Source organism: Mchenga conophoros, linkage group LG3 (assembly GCF_057382185.1).
Source record: "Mchenga conophoros isolate Kocher_MC1m ecotype Shallow Benthic linkage group LG3, M_conophoros_male_GT1.1, whole genome shotgun sequence".
Classification (NCBI taxonomy): Eukaryota; Metazoa; Chordata; class Actinopteri; order Cichliformes; family Cichlidae; genus Mchenga; species Mchenga conophoros.
The window spans coordinates 18,247,701-18,261,907 of NC_140528.1; the positions used below are offsets into that span (position 1 = coordinate 18,247,701).

Below are 14,207 nucleotides of genomic sequence, written 5' to 3' on the forward strand. Positions count from 1 at the left end.
TTAAATATTAGCAGTTAGCTGAGGCCACAAGAAGAAGAGGCCCTAGAAGAACAATGGATGATAAGATTAGATTTTCAAGACTAGGCAGAGACGTGTTTTCCTTTACTGTCTCTTACAGAGGAGGGAGCAGATACCAGACGAGGTCACGGAGGTACGGGGAGGATTCGCAGCAGACAGCAAGACTGCCACGTCCATGCGAGAGAGCGATGGCTACGATAATCTCTGTTTTTAAGATAAGATAAGAGATAAGATAAGATAGAACTTTATTAATCCCTCGGGTGGGTTCCTCTGGGAAATTCGACTTCCAAAAAGCACAGCAACGACCGAAGTTACAGTTACAGAATTGTTTTATTATATATATATATATATATATATATATACATACATACACAAAGGGGATAAATAGAATAAATAGGAATAAAAAATAAAATAAAAATACAATGTCTCCCTATATAATGTTGTACAGCCCATGTGAGGGTTATCCTCTCTGTGAACCAGATGCTTGATTTCACACAGAGGTCCACCAACTGAATTTGATCAGTTATGGAACGATTTACCTCGACAGGCTCCTTCACTCGCTGCTTTTAAACCTCCTTTAAAACACACTTTTACTCCCTGACCTTTGACCCAGTGTGACATGTTGACTCACTACCTCAGACAGCTTAAAACAGTCTTTTTGTTTTTTGGTGCTGCCTAAAAGAACCGTGAAATATCTGTCCTATATACAGTTATGTTCATATATTTTTGTGCTACATCAGGAAACTCAAAAACATAGTTTTTAATATTTTAATCCTTATTTTTAAAACTGTTTTTGTCATTTTTCTGAATAACACTTTAGGAGGAACATCTTGATGCATTCTCAATCATCCAGGAAAGTAAATCTCCAAAAGTTGATTCTCTTCATCTGGACGTAGCGTAAATGTGTCCCAGCTGGACTTTTGTCAAAGCTGGAAAGGCTCCTAAAGAAAGTTCCAGTCGATCCAGGAGAGAAGGACAACCGCTGCCTAAGAGAAAACCTGTAGCTATCCCATATGTGTCAGGAGTGCCGGAGCAGCTGAGTCGCATTTTTTCTAAACACTGGGTCTCTGTGGCTTTTAAACCCCAAAACACGCTGCGCCAAAAACTGGTCCACCCCAAGGATCGGGTCCCCCGACACAAACAGAGTAACATAGTGTAGCTGTTAAGTGCAGGACGATTGGCAGGATTTATACATCGGGGAAACCAAACAACCTCTGGCTACAACACAGAAGAGCCACCTCGTCAGGCCAGGACTCTGCAGTCTATTTACACCTACAGGCCAGTGGACACTCTTTCAATGATGAGGATGTAACATCCCGGACAGGGAGGAACGCTGGTTTGAAGGCGGAGTCAAAGAGGCCATTTACGTGAAAAGGGAAAGACCATCTCTGAATTGAGGAGGGGGCCTAAGGGTACATCTGTCACCATCTTACATGCTGTGATTGCAGCCATTCCCCAACTCTCTGTGAATGGTACTCATGACCATTGATCAGTGGTTGTTGATCAATGGTCATGAGAATTGCATAATTAAGATTAAGGAACTGACCTCACAGCCCATTGTTCCTTCAGTGGGCAGGTTTCAGTCATCATGCAAATGTCCTGTTTATAAGATTGAATCCTGCAGTCAGCTGAGACTGAAGGAGTCACCTGGATGAGAGACGAAATGTTTCTCCCACAAAACGCTACGTCCAGATGAACAGAATCAACTTTTGGAGAAAGAAGTTGAATCAGTATTTCAGCTTTAAGAGGGTATTTTAACACAAACATCAGTCCTTCTACTTAAGTATGTTTGACACTTTGTTTACACCTAAATTAACTTTACTGTTAACAAGTTTTCATGTTTCTGTAATCTATCAGGTGCCCTAAGGGACATTATTACTGAAACGCTCTCACACACACTACTGAAATTTTAGCTCTCACACACACAACTGAAATTTTAGCTCTCACACACACACAACTGAAATTTTAGCTCTCACACACACACTACTGAAACGCTCTCACACACACTACTGAAACGCTCTCACACACACTACTGAAACGCTCTCACACACACACACAACTGAAACGCTCTCACACACACTACTGAAACGCTCTCACACACACTACTGAAACGCTCTCACACACACTACTGAAATTTTAGCTCTCACACACACTACTGAAACGCTCTCACACACACTACTGAAATTTTAGCTCTCACACACACTACTGAAATTTTAGCTCTCACACACACACAACTGAAACGCTCTCACACACACAACTGAAACGCTCTCTCACACACAACTGAAACGCTCTCACACACACTACTGAAATTTTAGCTCTCACACACACAACTGAAATTTTAGCTCTCACACACACACAACTGAAATTTTAGCTCTCACACACACACTACTGAAACGCTCTCACACACACTACTGAAACGCTCTCACACACACTACTGAAACGCTCTCACACACACTACTGAAATTTTAGCTCTCACACACACTACTGAAACGCTCTCACACACACTACTGAAATTTTAGCTCTCACACACACTACTGAAACGCTCTCACACACACTACTGAAATTTTAGCTCTCACACACACTACTGAAATTTTAGCTCTCACACACACAACTGAAACGCTCTCACACACACAACTGAAACGCTCTCTCACACACAACTGAAACGCTCTCACACACACTACTGAAATTTTAGCTCTCACACACACAACTGAAACGCTCTCACACACACAACTGAAACGCTCTCACACACACAACTGAAACGCTCTCACACACACTACTGAAATTTTAGCTCTCACACACACAACTGAAACGCTCTCACACACACAACTGAAACGCTCTCACACACACTACTGAAACGCTCTCACACACACTACTGAAATTTTAGCTCTCACACACACAACTGAAACGCTCTCACACACACTACTGAAATTTTAGCTCTCACACACACTACTGAAATTTTAGCTCTCACACACACAACTGAAACGCTCTCACACACACTACTGAAACGCTCTCACACACACTACTGAAACGCTCTCACACACACTACTGAAACGCTCTCACACACACTACTGAAATTTTAGCTCTCACACACATTACTGAAACGCTCTCACACACACCACTGAAACCAGAGGCATTTCTGCTGAACAGGAAGTTGTTTCCTGACAAGGAAACTGATGGAAAAAGTGGTATATTTCAAAACACTACAAGGATTTCTACTCAGCAACCTGCTAGTACAGCAGTCCCCAACCTTTTTTGCGCCACGTAAACAATATAAAAAATAAAAAAATGATAAATACCATGAAAACCATAAATAGAAATGTGTTCGAATTTTTGTGGAGGAATAAAACCCATTACATAGAAAGATCTCAGCTTGTGAAGGGATACAATAAAGGTGGTATCAAAACTCCAGAATTAGAATTTATGGTTGGCACCCTTAGAATTAAATGGTTAAAATCTTGTCTGTCACAGCCAGACTCTACTTAGCTCCACATCCCATGATTCTTGTTTAATAAAATAGTATACAGGATTAGACTTTATTTTGAAATGTGATTTTGCGGCAAATAAAATCCCCATAAAGATATCAAACTTTCCAAAACAGACGTTGCATTTTTGGGAAAATGAGATTTACCCACAACTTCTCCCCATAATTCAACCTTATGGAATAATAGGGTAATAACACTTAATCAAAAATCAATTTTCAAGAGTGACTGGTTTGAACAAAAATATTATATTCATAACAGATTTGTTGGATGATAACGGTGTCATTCTAAGTTACACAGACTTTTCAGAAAAATATTGTCTAAACTGTTCTCAAAGAGAATATAACAAATTTTGTGAACTGGTCCCACTGCCTCTGCTTCATTTGATTAAAATTTTCATGATATACAATAATTTCTCATCAGTGCTCCCAAATTTATTGCTAGGGCAATGTCAGCTGTTTGATAAAAATGCAATAAGAAATTTGTTAGTAGTTTCTTCAAAGACAAAATATTTCATAGTTACAACAGAATGGTTACATGGCATGGTTCTAATTTAGTTATTTCATATACACTGGATAAAGCATACTAAAAATTTATGAAATAGCCTATTCTACCTAAAGTTAAAGAAACACACTTTAAACAAAACTAATACTGTGGCAGAATTTCTAAAAAAAGAGATTTGGCTTTGAGGTGGATCAGTGTTCTTTTTGTACTGATGAAAATGAAACCCTAGAACATCTTTTTTTTTCCTATGCCCTATCACACAATGTATTTGGTGCAACTTAAAAAATTGGATTTCCCTAAATATTAATGATGTGCCACTGTTTGAATTACATCATAATTTTTTTTATATGGATCATCTAGCATTGGATGTCTCAGACATTATTAACATCATCATACTTGTTGAGTATTGCAGCATCGACAGCGATCAACTCGAAGGAAAATGACGACGGAGGCAAAAATGTCCTTAATATTTTTGGGAACTTTATTCCTCATCAACATGCGGCAAAACTTTTCTCATGGGTGCCATTTTCGTTGTGGTATACTTTTTTTTTTTTCTTAGGGGCGTGATGACGCAGCATCCGTGCTCTTACAATGAAACAGTGCCTCCTTGTGGTGGCAACTAAAATACTGTCTCTGTTAAACCACAGTAACCATAATGCAGTTAAACACTGTACAACATGAGTACACACAATGAATATCTTAACAATACTTTTGAGTAAATATCATATCCATTGTGCTAAATGGAGGAACGCTAAGCCTTCTCTCCCTGGTTTTTTTGATGATTTTAAGATATTTTTCTTTGCTAAAAAAAAGACAAAAAGCACATATGCCAAAAAAATAACCAGGATAATGCACGTCTCCCGCTATTCTAAATTTTGACTTATGCTGAGGCTAATATATTGTTAAGTAATGCAGCTGTCTCACTAAGGTCCAGAATCGATTTGTTCCACGATTCGATTCAATTCAATTCGATTTGATTATGGGGAATTTTGACAGTCAGAAATATTATAATTCAGATCAGTACATTTACATATTTTTGTATTTAAAAAAAGGAAGCTGACACACGCAAGACTTTATCAAAGGTGTGAGCATCACAGCAGATGCCTTTGTGTCAAAGTAGCTGAAGATAAAACACATAAAAACATGAAGGTGGTTTTCCTGGCCTGGGATTTTATAAAAAAATATTCTGCAGTACATCAAAAACGAAAGAAAACCATTAACATATGAACGTTACCTCTGACGTTACAGCGGTTTTATTAGAGACACGGCTAACGTTTTGCATTTTGCATAATTTTAAAAAGTTTAAATTTATTCAGTATTGAACGGCAGAAATTAGGTTTTCTTTTCGGAAGTATGTAAAATGAAACAAAAAAAAACAAAAACAGCGGCCGACTGCGCTGTAAACAACAGTAGACTTGTGCATAACAAGCAAGCGAATAATACAGAAAACAGATTTTTAGACGGGAAACTGTTCTTGAAGTACAGAGAGAGAGAAAGAGAGAGAGAGACGTATGATTTTATCGTGGTGGAAGCAAAACAGTGAAGGAATTCATGACGATGTTTATGTGAAGCGCAGTTTGGATCTTCTTTTGCTGCTGGTTCAGTCAATATTGTTTGGAGAGAGATCAAACTAACAGCTTTAGAATCGGCGCAAAAACGGCGTGAAAACAAAGCGCGGACATGCCGACAGATCAGAGTCAGTGAGCTGTCGGCTTTCAGCCCCGACCGTGTCCGTGCTGTCGGGTGAGAAAGGCGACATCTCACTGATTCTGATCCGCGGGTCCGCGCTGTGTGTTTACGTCTTTGTGCAGAAGCCGTGTACCTGCTCTCATTTACTGTCTTAGCTGTTTGGTGGTTGTTGAAATTTTGTGAGGTTTCACCAGAGATTCTGGCATTTCGGGTAAAATAAATTTATATTAAAAAATCGATTCAGGATTTTAATGAATCGATTTCACGTTATCCAAGCCAGAATCGATTTTAATCAATAAATCGATTACAAAAACCCACCCCTAACTAACAGGTTGCTGAGTAGACATCTGTGTAGTGGTTTGTTTGAAATCTAACACTTTTTCCTTCAGTTTCCTTGTCAAGAATTAACTTCCTGTTTAACTGAAATGCCTTCCTGTTCGACTGAAACGCCTTCCTGTTCGACTGAAACGCCTTCCTGTTTAACTGAAATGCCTTGGTTTTTCAGTAGTGTGTGTGAGAGCGTTTCAGTTGTGTGTGTGAGAGCTAAAATTTCAGTAGTGTGTGTGAGAGCGTTTCAGTAGTGTGTGTGAGAGCTAAAATTTCAGTAGTGTGTGTGAGAGCTAAAATTTCAGTAGTGTGTGTGAGAGCGTTTCAGTAATAATGTCCCTTACGGCACCTCATATTAATCCACCAGTGTGCTCATGCTTTTTTAAGTGAAAACATATTTTTAATGATCAAATATAATTATGTTTGTTATTTGTGGATTTTAAATGTCCTTGACAGAGACAGATGATGATCATTATCCTGCACTGTGGTCTCAGGTTTGGTCGAGCTAGCACAAAGAATGGCTATGTTGAACTTCCTCCTGGGATCTACACTAAGAAGTGAGTCCAACATTAGCAGGGTCTCTTTCCTTTATCTGATTCACTTTAGCATTCACAGTCACGTGAAGCTTGTTATTAACTCGATAAGTCAACCCAGGGTTTCAGCTGAGCGCTCACATGAAACACATGGTGTTGGCAGCATCTGATCAATCATATTCATGGAGACGTGTATCAGCAACAGAGCAGCTGAGTTTGTAGAAGGAAGTCAAACTAAATCACAGGAACAATATGAGGAGATTACACACATAATAAAATACTAGCAGTAACACAGCTGCTGCAGACAAATCAGTCGTGTGATCGTGTGTGAGAGGAGAAGGACTGTAAAGGAGTTTGGTGTTAAAAGCTCTGTATGAATGTGGGAGACTTTGAAGGGCTTTAAAAAGGCCAATATAAAATAAAAGGCAGCAAAATTGCTGAGTGTGAAAGTCACCAGACTTATCAGAGCTCTGTGATTAAGACCTGTAAGAACACCTATTTGTACTTGTTGGCATTATATCAAACACACACGTATATTAAGCCTTTGTTTGAACTCTGGTTGAATTTGTTACTTTCAGACTGTGAAACATCACAGAGGCTGCAGCTGCAGATCTTTTATTCACCTGGAAATTTACTTTAAATGTTAGATGGAAAATGTATTGCTCAGTTTAACCAAAGTAAGAACAAGAATCCATAAACCTTCATAAAGACAAACATCTCCCAGAACATTGAGCTGCTGAAGTGTCACTGAAGGGAAAAACTATTTGTCCTCCTCCATCCAGCAACACCTGAAACACCTGAGTGGAAGCTCCTCCCTACACTGTGTTTGAAGCAAAGCACAAAGGAGACACCTGCTGGAGCAGCTGGAGTCCTACAGACACTCAGCCTCTTCACTACACAAACACCTCCTACAACATCCACTCTTTCCACTCTGACTGCTGTGTTTGTGGAAACACTCCAACACACACCGCTTCACACACCAACATAGAAATGTGTGTGAAAAAGAGCTGAGCTGATATTAAACATGAGGATTTATTCAGAAATACAGAGTCAGGAACAACATCTAGACACACATTACCTCTCAGCAGCAGAAGAACAGCCTTTAAAGTTTATATAAAAATCCTTCGACCTGTTGCTCTTTAAGGAAACACAGCTGGGTTCAGGTCCAGGAGATTCTGGCCTCTTATTGATCCTAAGAGAAAAACAATAAATGTCACAGCTTCATGAGACAGGAAGGAAAAACTGGAAATATTAAATTAAAGACATGATGAACAATCTCATAAAAATAATGTACTTACTCTTTGTCACATAACAGTCTTTTGTTAAAGTTTACAATAACACCCTTGCTTAGTCTTTGCTCTGTACTGCAGTACTTGCACTGGTTTCACTGGACAAGTCTGCATGTGAATCTACAACTGATCTGACATTGTGGCACAAACACAGTAAACAAACACTACGAGCACCTTGTTTCATGTGCAGTGGCTTTCTTCTCATTCTGTTACTGAACACTGTATGAAAAGCCTCTCACTGCCAGCATCCTTCCAGCCCCACGACAACAAGACCAACTCACATCTTCACAACACCAAGAATTTTTCTCCTTTTCTTTGGAGAAACTGAGAAGCCAATAGGATTGTAGCTCAAACTGCCCACAGTCCTGCTTCATCACTGCTCACTCCTACCTGTGTTGGTGCTGAGTGGACAGTCATAGCCTGCTGCTAGCATGAATGCTAAACGTACTGCTGTGGATGATCAGCAGAAAAACATGTGGTCAGTTTGACTGTTTGCTGTATTTAAAGTCTTTTTCTCAGTTCGTCTGTATTCAAAGTGCATTCGGGGCTTTAGCTGACAGCTCTTTGTGCTAACAAACTAAACTCTCTTAGTTTAAGCCAACAGACCAAACACAAAGCCTGCTGCTGCCTCCATGGGTTAGCTTGTGTGACTGGTGTTTACACCAATGAAATCTAAATCACACTACAGGGAGTGCAGAATTATTAGGCAAATGAGTATTTTGTCCACATCATCCTCTTCATGCATGTTGTCTTACTCCAAGCTGTATAGGCTCGAAAGCCTACTACCAATTAAGCATAATAGGCGATGTGCATCTCTGTAATGAGAAGGGGTGTGGTCTAATGACATCAACACCCTATATCAGGTGTGCATAATTATTAGGCAACGTCCTTTCCTTTGGCAAAATGGGTCAAAAGAAGGACTTGACAGGCTCAGAAAAGTCAAAAATAGTGAGATATCTTGCAGAGGGATGCAGCAGTCTCAAAATTGCAAAGCTTCTGAAGCGTGATCATCGAACAATCAAGCGTTTCATTCAAAATAGTCAACAGGGTCGCAAGAAGCGTGTGGAAAAACCAAGGCGCAAAATAACTGCCCATGAACTGAGAAAAGTCAAGCGTGCAGCTGCCAAGATGCCACTTGCCACCAGTTTGGCCATATTTCAGAGCTGCAACATCACTGGAGTGCCCAAAAGCACAAGGTGTGCAATACTCAGAGACATGGCCAAGGTAAGAAAGGCTGAAAGACGACCACCACTGAACAAGACACACAAGCTGAAACGTCAAGACTGGGCCAAGAAATATCTCAAGACTGATTTTTCTAAGGTTTTATGGACTGATGAAATGAGAGTGAGTCTTGATGGGCCAGATGGATGGGCCCGTGGCTGGATTGGTAAAGGGCAGAGAGCTCCAGTCCGACTCAGACGCCAGCAAGGTGGAGGTGGAGTACTGGTTTGGGCTGGTATCATCAAAGATGAGCTTGTGGGGCCTTTTCGGGTTGAGGATGGAGTCAAGCTCAACTCCCAGTCCTACTGCCAGTTTCTGGAAAACACCTTCTTCAAGCAGTGGTACAGGAAGAAGTCTGCATCCTTCAAGAAAAACATGATTTTCATGCAGGACAATGCTCCATCACACGCGTCCAAGTACTCCACAGCGTGGCTGGCAAGAAAGGGTATAAAAGAAGAAAAACTAATGACATGGCCTCCTTGTTCACCTGATCTGAACCCCATTGAGAACCTGTGGTCCATCATCAAATGTGAGTTTTACAAGGAGGGAAAACAGTACACCTCTCTGAACAGTGTCTGGGAGGCTGTGGTTGCTGCTGCACGCAATGTTGATGGTGAACAGATCAAAACACTGACAGAATCCATGGATGGCAGGCTTTTGAGTGTCCTTGCAAAGAAAGGTGGCTATATTGGTCGCTGATTTGTTTTTGTTTTGTTTTTGAATGTCAGAAATGTATATTTGTGAATGTGGAGATGTTATATTGGTTTCACTGGTAAAAATAAATAATTGAAATGGGTATATATTTGTTTTTTGTTAAGTTGCCTAACAATTATGCACAGTAATAGTCACCTGCACACACAGATATCCCCCTAAAATAGCTAAAACTAAAAACAAACTAAAAACTACTTCCAAAAACATTCAGCTTTGACATTAATGAGTTTTTTGGGTTCATTGAGAACATGGTTGTTGTTCAATAATAACATTATTCCTCAAAAATACAACTTGCCTAATAATTCTGCACTCCCTGTAATGTGTCCTCCAAGGTGTTTGGTGGGAGCACTGAGTGAAACATAAGAGCTCTGGTAAAATAACAAACAGGGCTGTGAGAGCAACTGAAGTGATAAAAATACTGTTTAAAGATAAAAAACACTTTGATGTTCTCTCGTCACCTAACAAAGTCCAAACCCTGTGAACTATTTTAGCTTTAATAATTGTGGATTCAGGTATCCTGAACCCATCTTTGGACATTTGTAATTAAATATTTTAAAACTCCATCAAAGACTCCTGATGTGGCTGTTTGGAGAAGGAAAAGAGGGACAAAGTGGAGCGTCGAGCTGAGGCTTCATTCACTGCAAACCTACAGTTATGTTTCCTTATTTCTGCTGTTTGCATGTTCACAGCTGAAATAAAGCTGCCTCTTTGACTTCATCCTGTTGTGTTTGGGTCCAATCCTGCCTGCCACACAGCGCTACAGGACAAAGTCTAATATTTTTATCTTTTTAATGAATCTTTGGTCATATTTATCCAGGAAAACACAAACATGTAAAGGAGTCATCACAGGTCTCTGACCTCATTGGTCCAGGTTCAGCACTGAAGTTTGGAGGATAACCTTTGGACTCATCACTCCTCACAGACGGACAGCTGGATCCTGCAGACTGTGACCTCTGACCTCTGCAGACACAAACATGTTTTATTCAATGATCAATTCTCTGATAAAGTGATTGAAGCAGCTGTGATCACACAGACTGCAGATAATGCAGCTGTTTCCTGTCAGTAACAGTCCTCTTAGATTAGAGTTCAGCTTTTTACAGGAAAACAAATGTCCCTGAATGCAACAGTGAGACACAGTCTGCCTGTGTGGCTGTGATAGCTGCCGTTAGGAGCGCTCATGTGTTTGCAGTTAGACGAGGAGATGTTACCATCATGGACACGTTAACAAATCCTGCAGCATCACGTGGCACAAACACTTTGTGTTCCTGTCATCTGCAAGCAACAGGAAGTTCATTAATAAAGGCGGGATGGAGACGCGACTGTGATGGTTCTCCTTCATCCAGCTGTTACACACATCTGGGCTCACAGGACGAGCCTTTGTCTAATACAGCAGCTGCTCTCTGAACACTTTTCTGAAGAGGAGCTGCACAAACTTTTGTTTGCTTTCTAGAGCAGCGTATCAAAGTCAAACTACCCACTGCTAGCAGCTGTTTCTATCATAGTTTAGGATCCAGATGTGTGAGGTCTAAATTTACACCTCTGATTAAAATACATAGTTAAAAACAGCCAATTGAGTCCAAATGTGTCTTAAACCAGATAAACTGACAGTTACAGCTGAGCCTGTGTGTCCTTGGAGACACTGCTCTGCTACAGAGATGCATTTTAGAAACCAGGAAACATCAAAATCATTTAAATCAGAGAGTTCTTGTTACTAACAGCTCACCTCTCTGCAGCAGAGACTTTAAAACCAATGTTGAAATCTTTGGACGCGTCACTCTTACAGGACACAGAGCTGGGTGGAGGTCCAGGCTGGTTCCTGTGAATAATGATGGAGCAGTGATGTGAGTGCTGAGCTGTGACATGGAGAAGAGTCATGGACAGTTAGAGATGGTCATCTCACCTCTGAGCTTTGGTCTGGCTCTCATGTTCCCCACACAGAGTGCTTTTAGAGGGAGGGACTCCCTCCTCTCTGTCCTCACACTGATCCATGCTGCTCAGTTCACATCAGCTCACACACACTTTCTACCTTCACCTGCAGAGGAAACACAAATCAGCCCAGCGACACACTGACTGACCCACTCAGCACCCACTGATTGATTCAGACACGTTTTAATCCCCAAAAGTTGATTCTGTTCATCTGGATGTTTTCAGTGGGAGAAACGTTTCATGACTCATCCAGGTGACTCCTTCAGTCTCAGCTGACTGCAGGTTTCCAACCTTATAAACAGGACATTTGCACAATGGCTGGGAGGTCATGACCATTGATCAACAACCACTGATCAATGGCCATGAGTCCCATTCACAGAGAGTTGGGGAATGTCTGCAATCACAGCATTACTAACCTAACCCTTACCTGGATGATTGAGCATCCAGACACTTTTTAATATTTTACTAATTTCTGAAGCTTTTTACCAACTTTGTTCAAATTGGTCTGCTGTCATTTTATTGTTGACAAAAAGAGATTTTGAGTTTGAGTGTTGACGTTTCCATGTGGGACTGTTGCTGCAACACCAGGATGTTACTACAGAATACACTTTATATTGTGAGCACTTGGATGTTAGTCCAGTGGTCCTAAACTGACACACCTGCACCTGGATTCATTCTGACCAGATTTTAGCCCAACAGTGTTTCATACTTAATACATCAGACACAAACTCTGCAGCTGTCATTGTGTGCAGTGTGTGTGCAGTGTGTGTGCAGTGTGTGTGCAGCGGGTCACTGTGTCCTATGAGTGTTATACTACAATAAACAGAGCCTGACCGCGGGCATAAAGAGGGCAAAAACCCACTTATGCTCTAAAGATGAAGTTCTGTTTCTCTTCAAATGAGCCTCAGAGCATGTGGAGGGTCATTGAACGCATCACAGATTACCTCAAGAACAACAGGCTGAAGAACATAAAAACAAACGCAGAGTTTCTGTCTGACGGTTTGAACATGAAACAGGAATTATTGAGCAAAAACGGCCAGTTTACTAATTTATGATCAATCATCAACGCATTCACCTACAATACACGAATGAACATCAGCAGTTAAACTGAAAATAACCTGCATACAAATACGACAGCAGACTATAGCGAACGAGCAGAGAAATGCATTTTATAGATGAAGTGTTGGCAGCGACTCTTAGGACAGCCTGTCTCACTGTCAGCAGTTAAACAACATCCACACACTGGAAGCCCGTTTGCGTCACTAAAAAAAAGAAGAAGGATCCAGAACTCGAAATTTCGACTTATTAACTTGGAATTTTGAAAAAACGAACTCAAAATTAAGAGTTAGTGCTGTCAATCAGTCATTTACGTGAATGACGTAATTTCCTTGTTACCCGGAAGCTGAAGCCCTCAGCTACAAATGCTACAGCTAAGATACCAGAATTACAGCCAGTCATAAATGCACAAGTCGCTGATTATTGTCTGTGTGGCTTCACAAATGATGAAATCCTTCTGTTATCAGCTGAATCACATGGCGTTAATATCAGCTAACGTACTCTCGAAAGCGCCGATTTGTTGCGATGCGGGTTTGAGTGCGCATTGTAGCTGGATTACTGATTGGCAGAACTAACTCGACATTTCGAGCTACTTTTCTCAAAATTTTCGAGTTATAAGTCGAAATTTCGAGAATGGATCCTTTTTTGTGGCGGAAACGGGCTTCCATAACAGACTGATGGAGGCAGGAGAAGCTGCCTACAGACATCAGTCAGTGGATCCACAGTAACATCGAGTTCAGCTGCTGATCATCAACTGTTTCTGTCTCGTTCCCAGACTCTGATCTCACATAAAACGAAGCAGATTTATGCTGAAACTAAGCTGCACACAGCTGATGTTAGCCAGGAAAACAGTACAGACTGCTAACGTTACCTTAACATGGAGACGATCAACTGCGCCACAACATTCACGAAAGCGAAAGTAAAAGCGACGGAAGGAAACGCCCAGAGAGGCGTTTGAGGGACGGTCAGAGTCAGGAACCTCAGAAACGCATCAGGCTGGAGTTTAATTCTGTTTTCATCTTTAGAAACATCTGGAAATAGTTATAAAAACGCTGCGTAATAAAGAAAAATAGTGTAGATTAGTTTGAGTTGTGTTTATCTGAGCTGTGTCTTTAATCTGAAGTTCATTTTGTGGAGGAGCAGCAAGACTTTCAGTGTTACTCTCAGAGAAAGCCTCCCAAATGTCTGTTGTCTTAATAGTGGAATTATCTGGAAAATGAACCAGTTCTTATGAGCTGCTTTTCAATATGAGCAGTCAAAGCATTTTATACAGCGTGCTTCATTCACACAAGCACTTCTTTTTCTAACAATGACACTATGATGGATGCATCGGAGAGCAAGTCGGGGTTCCATATCTCGCCCAAGGATACCGTGGCGTGCAGACTGGAGCAGCCAGGGATCAAACCTCCAACCTTCCAGTTAGTAATTCTACCTGCTGAGCTACAGTCTGTACT

At 40.8% G+C, this 14,207-nt stretch overlaps 1 long non-coding RNA gene across 1 annotated transcript; it reads right to left on the minus strand.

Moving 5' to 3' along the window:
* Positions 1-11,494: 11,494 nt before the first annotated feature.
* LOC146577521 (uncharacterized) lies at positions 11,495-13,677 on the minus strand. Its single transcript, XR_014891440.1, has 3 exons — positions 13,625-13,677; positions 11,672-11,764; positions 11,495-11,587 (listed from the first exon to the last, which is right to left on the minus strand). It is a non-coding gene; the product is annotated as an uncharacterized LOC146577521 (long non-coding RNA).
* Between the last annotated feature and the right edge of the window lie 530 nt (positions 13,678-14,207).